The following is a 15350-nucleotide window of genomic DNA, read 5'->3' as shown; positions in this document are numbered from 1 at the left end:
GTGTGCATCTTTGCCTTCCTTCTTTCTTCCCAGCCACACTCTTGTAGGGTGCAGGCCCTGGGGATCTCTCTCTCTCTGCTGCGATCACACCAGGATTGAGCCCCGCATAAGGTTGCGGGGGAGAGGAGGGAGGCGGCATCTAGGAAAGGGGAGGGGAAATGAAAGAGGGCTTATGCGCTCCAGCAGAGTGGAGAGGTCATGTCAAACCGCTCTCATTTTTATTTATTTATTTATTTTTACATTTCTATCCTGCTCTTCCTCCAAGAAGCCCAGAGCGGTGCTGCTGCAACCGCTGGACTAAGCAAGGGAAGCCAGAGTGAGGCTGGCGTGCAGCATCATGGCAAGGAGCCTTTCCTCTTGGATGAAACCTACTGATCGCTTTCTCACGCTGTGTGAAAAGGCTATCTCAGAAGAGTCTGGTCTTTTAACATTATTTTTGAAATCAGGGTACCTGATAGGTTTTGGCATCTACCACTCCTGACTCTCTACCCAAGTTCCATTTAATCAGTCTCGTGTTCATTTATATGCCAGTTATAAATCTTGGGGTGGTTTTTTTTAAATACTAGGGAAGTACAAAACATTTCAATGTCGAAATGTTTCAACATCAAATAGACAGGTTCTAGTGTTTGCACTCAAAACAAAACATCCTTAAAATAAAGGGCCCATTTCAAGCTTGGAACAAAACCCCATTTCTATTCAAAATGCTTTGATATTTTGAGCGCCATTTTTGAGGGCTGTTTTTCCCATGGTGGTTGTTTTAATGACACTGGCTTGTAACTGGCTTGCAATCTCCTAGCTTCTTGGTTGGCTTGTTATAATATGAATCAAGTGTTGTCATGGGCAAATGTGCTCTCATTGGCTGGGGGTAGGAGGGAGTTTCAAAAACCATTGCTATAATAATTCAAAACATACATACTCCACAATACTACTCAATTTTACCCAACCCAACCTGCTGTTATTACAAAAGGAGCTTCTAGGACTTAATAAGGGGAGACCCCATAATACATAGATCAAATGGGAAAGGAGATGCATTTTAAATATGTTTATTTTACTCTAAATCCTGTTAGGTAAGGAGATCCATCTATCAATATCAAGTTTCATTGATATTGAGATTGAGATCTATAAAAATGAAATTAAGATTCTTATCAATTAGAGAAGATATATTACGTGTGACAATGATCCCCAATTACTTAATTACTGTTTGGCAAATTTTGAAATTCGAGCTATAAAACAAGGAGGGAATGGAAAAGAGTTAATTAATCCTGTTGTGAAATTCCTTTAGGAGGCGTCCTGTTTGCCTCTGCACTTAAAGGGATCCTGAGATAGTGATTTTTAGGGAGATAGTGTGTGTGGAGGAGACAGTGAAGCAATGCAGAAGTGTATTGGAAATGTACAGGCTTTGGAGAATTGGGCTTCATGAGCAGGGCTGGTGCTAGGGGTTCTGGTGCCCCCCTGCAACCTATAAATTGGCACCCCCTCTCTCATCAGTATTAATGGCAGGCTATACCCACCCCCCAGGGCTTTTGCATGTGTGCGTGCACACATGTTTTTATGTCCACTCAGCTTATTTTAAATCCCGTTCAGGTTGAATCAAGAAGGCTCCACTCTGAATGCATGTGCATGGACCCCAGCCTTGATACTGCCACCCAGAACAAAACTCATTTCCACACACAGATGAAAGGAAACCACTAGGGAATGCTACAGGAGAGAAAGGCAGCTTTTAAAAAATCCCCATCAGCTGATTTGCACAGTCTTATTTTGATGCAAGTCTTTTAAAAAATCATTTATTCAGCAGCTTTAGCCCCTTTTTGAAAGGATTACTCAGCCTGCAAAATCCCAATGTTTAACATCCCCACTCCACTGAACTGCTGCCAGCCTCCCCACCACCACCTTTTCTTCTTGTGCCTGTCTGGATCTCTCTTTACTTGCTAGTTCCTTCTTCAGCCTACTTTCCCTCCTTCCCTGTCTTCCATTCACCATTTCATACCTTGCTTCCAAGGTATCATCCATTGGACTAGGGAGGACAATTGTTGCTTGGCCCATAGGGTCTGCCCCCCCCGAAAGGACCTCGGCCAGCCCCCCCTTTCCCTGCTTGCCCTCTCTCCTGCTTGCCCTCCTTCTTGCTGACCAGGTGAGCTAATCAGCCTATTTAATTAGTGTGTGTTAGAACCAGAACTCCTAGTGAATACACAAAATACAAACTTTCCCCCAAGTGTCAGATAAATACAAATTGCATCTGTCAGCCGCACACACACACACACACACACACACACACTCACACCCCAGTATGATGCTTCCAAGTTCTTGTAATTTGCCATGCAGAACAGAAATTTATAAAATGTGAACTTGAAAATACTCCCAAGTGGAACACAATTGACACATTACCAATTGTCACTGCATAAAGGAAGAGCTCGTGATTTTAGTGTTTTTAAGAAGCTATACTTGTCAGAATGTATGAAATTGTCCTACTTATACATCACACACACACACACACACACACACAGACAAACGGTATGATGTTTCATGGGAGTGGGATGGAATTACAGAGTATGGGGGCTCTCAAGATAAAACTCTTGTTTTAATTATATACACTCAATTTGTTGCTATATAATTGTAACCTTTCTCTTCTGTTTTGGCTTGTGGCTGTAACATTAAAGAACTTGAACCTGAACTTGATAAAACTCCTGGCTAGCTTTATCACACAGACAAAGAAAAGATGCTCCAGCATTAATAAGAGGGTCATTAAAGTTGTCTTTAAAAAGGGAAATTTTCAACTTTAGAATCCATAGTACAAAATTAATTTATATGAGTTCTTAAAATCCAGAATAGATCCTATTTAGTTAATCTGAAGAGCATTTTATTTTCTCTCTAAAAAAACCCTGTGCTGGGCCTGCACAGGGGGTGCACCACTCAAACCTGGGGGTGCACCTCTCAAATGTCCTGATGGGCCGAAACCAACCACAACGGTGTTCAGGGGTCAAGGTCAATTTTCAGCACATTATTGCATTAAAATTAATTATTAAAAATATTAATGGAAGCACTTATTAGTTAGTTGTGGATCTTTCCCCCTTTGGCAAGGGACCCACCATGTTAACTAAGGGTCATGGCCAGAAAATAGAGTCTGTCCTTGCACTGGGGCACCTAGTGAGATCTCCCTTAAAAATGCCAGCCCCAAACACATGCAAAATCCTTTCCTCTCTCTTAATTGCTCTCAATTTCATGTTACAATCCTAGTCATGCTTACTTAGGAGTAAGCATGACTGGAAGTACTGTGGGAATATTTCCAAGTAAACATGCATAGGATGGTGCTGTAAGTAAGGCAGTTTCAGAGAAGACAGAGGATGAAAAGATTAAGAAGAGGGAACTAACCCAAAGAGTGGCCTCAGGGTGCCGTTTCTGCAAGTTATGCCAATCAGTGGGCCCCCCAAATTTTCCTGAGGGCCTCATCTGGCCCTTGGGCCTTATGTTGTGCAGGCCTGACCTAACCCCTGCTCTGTGCGTGTCTGAAAATATGGAGACCTGTTGGGGGGGATTTCCAAACATGGGTGTATGTTCTGTACCTGCTCTGGGCATGTCTGAACATTCCTGGACTTGGGAGTCTGTTCTGAGCATGCCCGGGCATGTTCTGTGGAGGTTCTCCACATGGCATTCACTATACCCGTAGAAAGCTGTGGCTTCAGCTTGCTCTTAGAAGCTTTCAGGTCACATCATGCCCTTTGAAGGGCATGGCTTCACCTTGCCCTTAGTTATGCTCCTCCCTAGGGATGTGCACGGAACCGCAGATGCGCAGTCCGGTGCCGGCGGTAGTCTCCCTTTAAGGGTGGGGGGGTTGCACTTACCCCACCCGCCGCATTTTCCCCGCCGGTGCTCCGTTTTTTTTAAATGTTTTTGAGGCAGTAGCGCTCCACCCTGCCACCCCTGCCTCCGTTGTTGGACAGAAATACAGGATGTAGCGGTTGCCCGTGCACCTGCCGCAACCACCCTCACTTTTCTGCCATCTTTCAGGTCCAAACTGAAATGGGGAGGATGGAATTCCTCGTACCAGAAATGATGCTCAGCCTTGTCCTAGTCCTTTCTCTTGGTTGTTTCTCTCTGTGTTCATGTGTCTGTGTCTTTGTGTCTGCTTGTGTTGGGGTTTCTGTTTTCAAAATCATTCTCTAGACCCCTAAAACTGCCTCTGATTCTTCCCCACAGTGTTCTAACTAGGTGCATACCTGTCTCTCCCTACTTGTTTATGCCATGCCTCCTTCCCTGAAAGTTCACATTGCATAACTAAAGGAATAGGTGATTTATTTGCCAAAAAAAGAATCCACTATGTAGCTTCTCACCCCCTTGAAATACCAGAGTACTGGCATATACTGTATGTCAGCATTCCGGCTTCATTCTCAAACAGCGCATGCTCTGTATAATATTGCCTGCACTTGCTAGCCTTAGGCTTTAAAAGAGAAGGAAAACCTTAATCACTTTTGAACCGCTCCTCAAAACATAACCAAATAAAGGATTGTTTTCCTACCACTTAGCAAGAAACTACATAAAACTCATCAACAGCGATTTTAGCAGGGAAGGAAAACTCCATCCAATTAGGATTCAGTTAATCAGAACTATAGATTATGATCCTAGCTATAAGGCTTGGAAATCCAACACAAGGATTAAGCCTAATTGCAATTCAGTTTCCTAATATTTAAATAATATTAAATATTATTTATTTAATATGCCCCCATTTATTTAGTTATTTATTTATTTGATTGATTGATTGATTTCTATCACACTCCTCCAAAAATGGCACCAATGACTGCAAAGAAAGCAACCCTCAGCATTTACATTCTTCCATTTCCCAAGACTGACATCTCTCCTCTTGCAGCCACTAAAGATCAAGGTGGCCTGGACTGAGAAATGGAATACGGTGGCTGGGGAATAGCCACACATCCTAGCCTATATCTTGTACCTCTTGTTTTATCATATAACTATACAGAAGTCATATTGTACCAGAAAAAATAAGGTTTGGGCCTACACTACCAGGGGCAGCTCAGATGGAGGTTGGCCATTGGATTTATTTGCAGAGAGCAAATGAGATGGAGGGACTCAGGAAACCATTTGTTCCAGCTTGCCTGTCTCATAAACAATTTGACAGAGAACCATAGGCCTATTGCCTCTGCCTCCTTCAAATTTAAGAACATAAGAACAACCCTGCTGGATCAGGCCCAGTTGCCCACCTGATACCTCTGGGAAGTGCACAGGCAAGAGCTGAGGGAATGCCCTCTGTCCTGCTGTTACTCGCTTGCAACAGGTATTCAGAGGCATCTTGCCTCTGAGGCTGGAGGTGGAGTATAGCATCCAGACTAGAAGCCATTGATAGACCTGTCTCCATGAATTTATCTAAACACTTCTTAAAGCCATCCACTCTGTTTAGTGTTAGAGGTGAGCATGGTCTGTGCGGGTTCGTGAGGTGGTTTTTAAAGAGGTTTTTTGACTTACTCCTCTGGGGGAGTTGTTTCAGGTGGTGGGGAGGGTCCACGGAGGTTCCCCCACCCTCACTAGCCTCCCTTTTCAACCACTCGTCGGCCTTCCCTCTTCAGTGTGGCAGCCATTTTGGAGGCTGCCGTGCCTGCGCAATGGGCCTCTGCATGGCCTGGGTCATTATGGCTTAAGAGAGGCCGGTGGAAGGAGGGGGAACCTTCATGGACCCCCCTCCGCCTCCTTGAACAACTCCCCTGGAGGAGGTACGTGATTTTTTTTAAAAAACTCACGAACCCCCAGGGGTTTTAGTGACTGAAACCTGCTGAGGGTTTGTGAGTTAAAAAAACAAACCTGTCCAGTACAGGGTTGGACTGGACAGGGGGTGGTTTGGTTCGACCCTGAATGGTTGAACCAAACTGGTTTGACATCGAAACCACCTTGGGAGTGTTTTAATGAAAGGCGGTATATAAATGTAACAATAAATAAAATAAAATAAAATGTTTGCACATCACTCTGTTTGCACATTCCCTGCTGGGTGGGGAAGGGTCTGGCCAAGGCTTTTTCTTTATTATTTATGTATGTATTTATTTATATATTATATTAAAACATTTTTATACCACCCAAAACTTACGTCTCTGGGCGGTTTACAACAGAATTAAAAAAAAGTAAAACATTCATTCAGACAAAAATGGGGGGGGGGGGGACACATTACAACAATTTAAAAATTTTAAAGTAATATTTTAAAATAGCATTAAAACCATTTAAACAACATTAATTAAAAGCCTGAGTGAAGAAATGTATTTTAAAAGACTTTTTAAAAGCTATCAGAGATGGGGAGGCTCTTATTTCACTAGGGAGCACATTCCAAAGCCTCAGGGCAGCAGCAGAGAAGGCCCGTCCCTGAGTGGCCACCAGACGAGCCGGTGGCAGCTGCAGACGGACCTCTCCAGCAGTTCTCAGTGGGTGGTGGGGTTCATGCAGAAGAAGGCGTTCCCTTAAATGCCCAGGGCCCAAACTGTTTAGGGCTTTATAGGTTATAACCAGCATCTTGTATTTTGCCCAGAAACATATCGGCAGCCAATGTAGCTCCTTCGGTACAGGAGTTATATGGTCTCTCCGAGATGACCCAGAGACCAGCCTAGCTGCCGCATTCTGGACCACATGTAGTTTTTGGACTACGTACAAGGGCAGCCCCACATAGAGTGCATTACAGTAATCCAGTCTGGAGGATACCAGCAGATGTACCACTGTTTTGAGGTCATTCACCTCAAGAAACGGACGTAGCTGGCATATCAGCCGAAGCTGATAGAAGGCACTTCTGGCCACCGCCTCAACCTGGGACACCAGGGAGAGGCTCGTATCCAGAAGCACCCCTAGACTGCGTACCTGTTTCTTCTGGGAAAGTGTGACCCCATCCAGAACAGGCAGATCAAAATTATCTCTCGAGTTCCGACCCTGGACAATGAGTACCTCCGTCTTAGCCGGATTCAGACACAGTTTGTTATCCCTCATCCAGCCCATCACCGACTCCAGGCAGGCATTTAGGAAGGTTATGCCCCCTTCCGATGATGCTGACATGGAGAAATAGATTTGGGTATCATCAGCATACTGATAGCACCCTGCACCAAATCTCCTGATGATCTCTCCCAGTGGATTCATGCAGATATTAAGCCACATTGGAGACAATATGGAGCCCTAGGGAACATCATACAAAAGTTCAGATTTTGAAGAGCAGCAGTCTCCAAAGTACACCATCTGGAACCTGCCCGAGAGGTAGGAGCGGAACCAATGCAAAGCAGTGCCTCCAACTCCCAACCCCCTCAGACGCTCCAGAAGGATACTATGGTTGATAGTATCGAAAGCTGTCGAGAGGTCCAGAAGGACCAACAGAGCCACACTTCCTCTGTCAATTGGAGATCATCCATCAGGCCGACCAAATCAGTCTCCACCCCATAGCCTGCCCAAAAGCCAGTATGAAATTGGTCAAGATAATCAGTTTCATCCAAGACTGTCTGGAGCTGCGAGGCCACCACCCTCTCAATTACCTTGAGCAACAACGGAAGGTTGGAGACAGGCCTGTAGTTGTTCAAATCCGAGGGGTCCAGGGTAGGCTTCTTCAGAAGCGGTCTAATAATTGCCTCCTTAAGACAAGGAGGCATCCTACCTTCCCTCAGAGACGCATTTATAATCTCTACCAGGCCTTCTACGACAACCCCCCTGCCAGATAATATAAGCCCTGTCGGACAAGGGTCAAGATAACAGGTGGTAGGCCGCACCATTCCAATCAGCTTGTCCACATCTTCAGGAGTCACAAACCTTTTCTTTGCTCTTGTCCTCCTTGCTGTAGCCTGTTTGCTATCAGGGGCTGAACTCATTCTAACTGTGTTCACATATACTCTGCACCTGGCCAAACTGCCTGATTGGTGTGGGTGTGAGACACACCCATTGGGCTTCTGAGATCTTGGCCTTTATAAGGGTGGGCTGCAGCCAGAAGCACAGCTGCTGGTGCAGGCTGCCTGAAGGCAGCTGCCAAAGGGGGCTGGCCTTTGGAGGTGGGACTGAGGGCTGAAAAACTAACTGGAATGGCTAGAGTAGATTCTTGCTCACTTCACTGTTGGTGAGATTGGGTTGAAGTAGTTGTAATGTGTTTGGGTTTGTCTAGAGATGGGGAGACAGGGGATGCCTTCGTTGACTCTGGGCAGCTATTCTGTTGGTAGTGGGAACAGAAGTAACATTGGCAGGTCAGCAAGCCGTTCCAGGGGAAGGGTAGTCAGAAATTTAATAGCTGTATACCCTTCTGGCTGTTCTGCCAGCTCTGTGACCTTGGGAAGCACTGCCAACAACCCACATAGCCTTACCTTGCTCCTCTGCAATGCCAGGTCAGTCCAAAATAAACCCAAGCTCATCCATGATATGATTATGGATGAAGGTGTTGGCCTGGTGTGTATCACCGAGACTTGGTTAGGGGAGGCTGGTGGCACAGTCTGGTCCCAGCTTCTTCCTCCAGGGTATTCTCTAGAGGACCAGGTGAGGGGATGTGGGTGGGGAGGTGGAGTGGCTGTGGTCTATGAGGATAACATATCCCTTACCAGGGTCCCTGTCGAGGTATATGACCATATTGAATGTATGTACCTAAGTTTGGGGACTAGGGATAGATTGGGACTTCTGTTGGTGTACTGATCTCCCCGCTGCCCTATAGAATCCCTTACTGAGCTCACGGACTTGGTTGCGGAACTCATGTTGGAGTCTCCCAGACTTTTGGTGCTGGGGGACTTCAATGCTGATTTTGGGACCAATTTGTCCAGGGCAGCTCCGGAGTTCATAGCAGCCATGACAGTTATAGGCCTATCCCAAGTGTTCTCCAGACCAACGCACATTGCAGGTCACATGCTTGATTTGGTTGTTTACTCTGATAAGGGTCGTGTTCGGTGGGTGGAGACTCCTGTGATTTCCCCATTGTCATGGACGACCACCATCCTCTTAAGGTTAGGCTTGCAACCACTTTCCATCTCTGCAGGGGTGAGGGGCATATTAGAATGGTCTGCTTGAAGAGGTTATTGGATCCAATTGGATTCCAATAAGCCTTGGAGAGATTCAATGCTGGCTTTGCCGGAGATCTTGTTGATGCCCCGGTGATCCTGTTGATTCCCTAGTGCAAAACTGGAATAACATGCTCACCAGGGCAGTAGACATGATTGCTCCAAAGTGCCCCCTCCCACCCACTTCAAAACAGGCCCCTTGGTATAGGAAGATCTACGGGGGCAGAAGTGGCAAGGTAGGTGACTGGAGTGAAAGTGGAGAAAGTCTTAACTTGAATCCGACAGATTACGACATACAGCACATTTAAAGATTTATGCTCAGGCAATACATGCGGCAAAGAGGCGGTTCTTTTCTGCCCGTATTGCATCTGTGAGTTCACATCCAGCGGAGTTGTTCAGGGTTGTGAGGGGGCTAGTTTGTGCCCCCCCTCCTTGAATAAGAATTTGGAGTCATTAGTTAACTGCTATGATGTGTTTAAATAATTTTTTGCAGATAAAATCTCTCGGATTCGGGCCAACCTAGATGGAGACTCCACAATTAATTCGATGTCTGAACTGGAGGAGTCCAGCAACCCCTCTTATGTGGTTTGACTGGATCGGTTTCAGTTTCTGACTCCTGAGGATGTGGACAAGCTGCTTGGAATGGTGAGGCCTACCACTTGTTCTCTTGACCCTTGTCCAACATGGCTTGTTCTATCTAGCAGGGAGGCTGTTGTAGGAGGCCTGGTAGAAAGCATAAATGCTTCTCTGAGGGAGGGCAGGATGCCTCCTTGTCTTAAGGAGGCAATTATTAGACCTCTTCTTTAGAAGCCTGCCCTGGATTCCTCAGAGCTGAGCAACTATAGGCCTGTCTCCAACCTTCCGTGGCTGGGCAAGGTGATCGAGATTGTGGTGGCCTCCGGGCTCCGACCAGTCTTGGATGAAACTGATTATCTAGACTCGTTTCAGACTGGTTTTCGAGTGGGCTATGGGGTGGAGACTGCCTTGCTTGGCCTGGTGTATGATCTCCAATTGGGAATTGACAGAGGAAGTGTGACTCTGTTGGCCCTTTTGGACCTCTCGGTGGCTTTCGATGCTGATGTGTTTAGAAAACCAAAGAAACTCCATTTTTGCCTAGAAAACCTCATTTTAACTTAAAGTAACCTAACCTAGCTCAGGGACATCACTGCCTCTCACAATTAACGTCATTATCTCTCTCCAGCTAAATTGTATCCATAAAACTTGCTAACACAGCTAAGGTTCCCACTGCTAGAAAACAGGATCTAACCACATAAAGAGTAATCACCCGATGAACTATGAATCAGGCATTCACATGCATACTAGATACTTAGACTACCATACTGTGTCTAGGGTGTCAGCACCATTTAGATTGTTTTTATATTGACCATAGTATCCTTCTGGAGCGTCTGAAGGGGTTGGGGGTGGGAGGCACTGCTTTGCAGTGGTTCCACTCCTATCTCTCGGACAGATTCCAGATGGTGTCTCTCGGGGACTGTTTTTCAAAAACTGAACTGCAGTATGGTGCCCCTCAGGGCCCCATATTGTCTCGAATGTTTAACATCTACATGAAACCACTGGGAGAGATCATCAGGAGATTTGGTGCAGGCTGTTATCAGTATGTTTATTACACCCAAATCTACTTCTCCATGTCAACTTCTTCAGGAGATGGCATAACTTCCTTAAATGCTTGCCTGGAGGCAGTAATGGGCTGTATGAGGGAGAATAAATTGAAACTGAATCCAGATAAGATGGAGGTACTTAATGTGCGGGGTCACAACTCTAGAGACAATTTTGATCTCCCTGTTCTAGATGTGGTCACACTTACCCAAAAGGAACAGGTTTGCAGTCTGGGAGTATTTCTAGATCCACACCTCTTAGGTTGAGGTGGTGGCCAGAGGGGCTTTCTATCAGCTTCAGCTGATATGCCAGCTGCATCCACTTCTTGAGATGAACGACTTCAAAACAGTGGTACATACTGTATGTTGGTAACCTCCAGACTTGACTTCTGTAATGCGCTCTATGTGGAACTGCCTTTGAACATAGTCCAGAAGCTTCAGTTGGTACAGAATGTAGCAGCCAGATTGGTCTCTGGGTCATCTTGGAGAGACCACATCACTCCTTTGTTGTAGGGATGTGTGAAGCGTTTCAGGTACAGAACGATCTGTACCCGAAACAGCCAATTTTGGGTGATTCGGATCCAAACCGAATCACCCTCTGGCCCTCCGAAATTTTCCGTAGCCGAACCGAATCACCTCTGTTTCGGCTCCGAATATTCAGATTTTCGGATTTTGACATCTATTTGAATTTCCTGCCTTTTTGCCTCCCATTGACTTCAATGCAAAAAGCTCTGAAACTCTTCTACTCAAATTTCAGGTACCAGGGGCAAAATAGTGGGGTAGGGTGGTAGTGCCTAATGGATGGAGGCTGCCACCCCAATTGCAGAGGGATTGGGCAAAAGGCTGGTTTTTGGTGAATTTTTGAAGTTTTAGTGTCTTTGGTGCAGATCGGGGGCATAACGTGGGATCCTGGACAAAACAGTGGGGTGGGGTGGTAGCACCTAATGGGTGGAGGCTACCACCCCAATTCCAGAGTGATTGGGCAAAGGGCTGATTTTTGGTGAATTGTTGAAGTTTATGCGTCTTTAAGGTTTCCCCCAATTAGGTATAATGGAGTGTGTATCGCTTCATGTCGGGGGGAAAGGGGTGGCCTAGAGCGGTGTGGGGTTTGTGGTAGTGCCGGGTAGGGGCAAGGAAGCTACCTGAATTTTTTCAAAGGATTTGTGCAGAGGGCTGATTTTTGGTAAATTGTTGAAGTTTATGTATCTTTAAGGTTTTTCCTCATAAGGTATAATAATGGAGCTTTCAGCACCCCCATAAGTGCACTTGGGGGGTGCTGGGGTGGCCCAGAGTGAGTGGTGGTGTAGTGCACATAGGGTGCCAACCACTCCCATGGGTTTCTAACCCATGGGGTACTTGGTTCTGTTGTTTCTGAGGTGTTCTGAGTATGGATTCTATGATAGCAAATAAGAGTGGATTCATGGTGTCTCATTGAAAATATCTTCTCTGAGGGAGGGCAGGATGCCTCGTCTTAAGGAGGCTATTATTTGACCATTTTTGAAAAAAACCTGCACTGGATTCCTCAGAGTTAGCTAATTACAGGCCTGTCTCTAATCTTCCTTGGTTGGGCAAGGTGATTGAGCAAGTGGTTGCTTCTCAGCTACAGGCAGTTTTGGATGACACAGAACATTTAGATCCTTTCCAGACTTGCTTTTGGGACGGCTACGGGGTTAAGACTGCCTTGGTCAACCTGAGCGATGATCTCCAAGTGGCAATTGACAGATGGAGTGTGACTCTGCTTATCCTTTTGGATTTCTTGGTGGCTTTCAATACCATTGACCATGGTATTTTGCTGGGTTGCTTGAAGGAGGTGGGATTGGGTGGCACTGTTTTACAGTGGTTCCATTCCTACCTCTCTGGTAGATACCAGATGATGCTGCTTGGAGACCTTTGCTCTGAAAAATGAGAGCTGAAGTGTGGTGTTCCACAGGGCTCCATACTGTATCCAATGCTTTTTAACATCTACATCAAGCCGCTGGGAGAGATTGTCAGGAAGTTTGGTCTGGGGTGCTGTCAATATGCTAATGACACACAGATCTATTTTTCCATACCAACTTCAAATGGAAATGGCATGACCCCCCAAGTGCCTGCCTGGAAGTGATAATGGGCAGGATGAGGGATAACAGTCTGAAGTTGAATCCAAACAAGATGGAGGTACTGTCTGTAGGGGGTTGGGATCTGAGAGATGGTTTAGATCTGCCTTTTCTGGATGGGGCTACACTCCCTCTAAAAGATCAGGTTCGTAGTATGGGAGTGCTGCTGGATCCCAAACTCTCCCTGGTTTCTCAGGTTGAGGCTGTGGCCAGGAGTGCTTTTTATCATCTTCGGCTGATACACCAGATGCATCCATTTCTGGAGACAAATGACCTTAAAATGGTGGTATATATACTGGTAACCTCTAGGCTTGACTACTCGAGTTGATACCATTTTATTTTTTTTTAACATTTTAATGTTTTTAATCTATTATGATTTTTATCTTTTTATGAATGTTAAATTTATTTTATTATTATGGATTTATTGAATTTATATACCGCCCAATATTGAAAACTCTAGGCGGTGTACAGTATTAAAACATAATATAACATATAAAACATTTAAAGTCTTTTAAACCCCATGACGGGTTTGCGATGATATCTCAACCATGCAGGCGTAACTTGCAGTTGGCAAAAGATGTTGGTCCAAACAGATGGGTCCAGCATAGTTCCAGCCCCCGCCTTTGCTGGGAGAGGGGGTGATAGGGGAGAAGGACTGCTCTGCTCCCCTTACCCCAGCAGCTACCCCTCGGCCTCGGTAATAATAATTTGCTGCCTTACTGTGACCAGTTTGTCAAGAACTTCACAAAGAGGACCACACATATATGACTTGGCTTGGACACCACATTGAATACAGAAGGAGCTCTGGTTGGCCAGGAAGGGCTGGGTCAAGCAAACAAGTGGCCCAGTTTCCAAGACCTTTGTTGTCATCTTCAGGCTGCACATACTGAAAAGTATAATTGTTAAGATTATGGATTATTAATATTCCCCAGTAGCCAAATTTTAGCTATGGGGTTATTGGGTTCAGTTATAGCTATGTCAATAATATGCCATTGTTCAGTTATAGATATGCCCCATGTTAGTTGGTGAACAATGATATCAGAGATATATCATGGAATTTTCACAGGTATCTGACAGCATGATGAGGCAAAACCAAAAATTCCTTTAGAAGTAAAATGGCAACGCCCCCAACACCATGAGGCTATTCCCACGATCGACCGAAAGCAGGCTAAGGGAGCTTAGTCTGCTTTCCGTCAATTGTTGGAACCACCGGGCTCATGGGCAAGCCTGGTACTCTCAAGGTGGGTAGCCCACGTAGAACACCCTCTCCATAAATGAGGTTGAGAGATTGAGCACTCCGTTAACCTCATTTCTTTGCTCCCGTGTTGCCGCAGTGCATGGCAACACATGAGTAGTCTCCCGACCGATAGGCTGCAGCCAGCCTCCCGGGCTCGAGGGTCTCTCCAGGATGCCCCATGCACTTGTTGGGGCATCCTGGGACTGCTGGGGAGCATGCAATCCCCAATCCCCGAAGCCCCCGCCAGCTCTGTGACAGAGTCGGCAGTTGTGTGGGCAGCCGATCGGCTAAGCTCGCTCTCCCCGCAGAACCCTGTCAGGCGCTTCGCACATATTGTATGAAGCAGCAACATGAGCAGATGGCAAGTTATTTTTCAGAATGTTTGTAGTCAATAGGTAGATTATATACTTGCCTTTGATATTCAACTCAATGAATTTGTGACCCATGAGTAGACCGCAGGGTGATTGCCTGCCCGGTGCATAGAATGTGGATCTCACACAGCATCTAGATAGGGTGTTAAGCAGTGCTAGGGAGGAGTCAGCTGTTGTAGTGCACAACGGCACCAATGATGTTGGGAAATGCAGGTGGTAGGTCCTGAAAATCAAATTTAGGCTCTTGGCATATGGAAGTCCAGGACCCACAGGGTAGCATTCTCTGAAGGACATGCAAGGAAAGTGAGACAAGTGGAATTGAGGGGTCTCAACACGTGGATGAGATGGTGGTGCCGGAAGAAGGTGTATAGATTTGTTAGGCACTGAGGTACACTTTGTGGCAAGCAAAGCCTGTGCAAAAGAGACATGCTGCATTTGAACCAAGATGGAAGCAGACTGCTGGCACAACATCAAAAAGGTCAAAGAGCAGATTTTAAAAAGACACCTGGGTGATTTCCGACAGGAGCTCGACCGTATCCAGTTTCGCAGATGCCATCCCTTAAGTTGTGAGGGTGTAAATGCTTCCGATAAAACAGAAGGGGACAGTGTAGGACCTGCTAAAGAGCAGACAGAAGGATCTGAAATTATGCAAGGAGTAGAGAGAGTGCACAGAGAGAAATTTCTCTCCTTCTTTCACAACACTAGAACCAGGGCTCATCCCATGAAACTGAAGGCTAGGAAATTTAGGACCAACAAAGGAAGTACTTTTTCACACATCACATAATTAATCTATAGAATTCTCTGCCATGGGGTGTGTTGATGGCCAGTAGCTTGGATGGTTTTAAAGGGGGCTTAGATAAATTCATGGAGGAGAAGTCTATCAAGTTGTGTCAAAATACCAGTTGCAGGGCAGCAACAGCAATAAAGAAAGCATGCCCTCACCCCTCAGAGGCACCTGGTGGAGCACTGTGTGAAACAGGATGCTAGGCTAGATAGGCCTTGGTGTAATTCAGCAGGGCTGTCCTTATTTTTTTTAT

This window comes from Hemicordylus capensis, chromosome 3 (assembly GCF_027244095.1).
Source record: "Hemicordylus capensis ecotype Gifberg chromosome 3, rHemCap1.1.pri, whole genome shotgun sequence".
In the NCBI taxonomy this organism is placed as follows: Eukaryota; Metazoa; Chordata; class Lepidosauria; order Squamata; family Cordylidae; genus Hemicordylus; species Hemicordylus capensis.
This window is presented reverse-complemented; position numbering follows the sequence as displayed.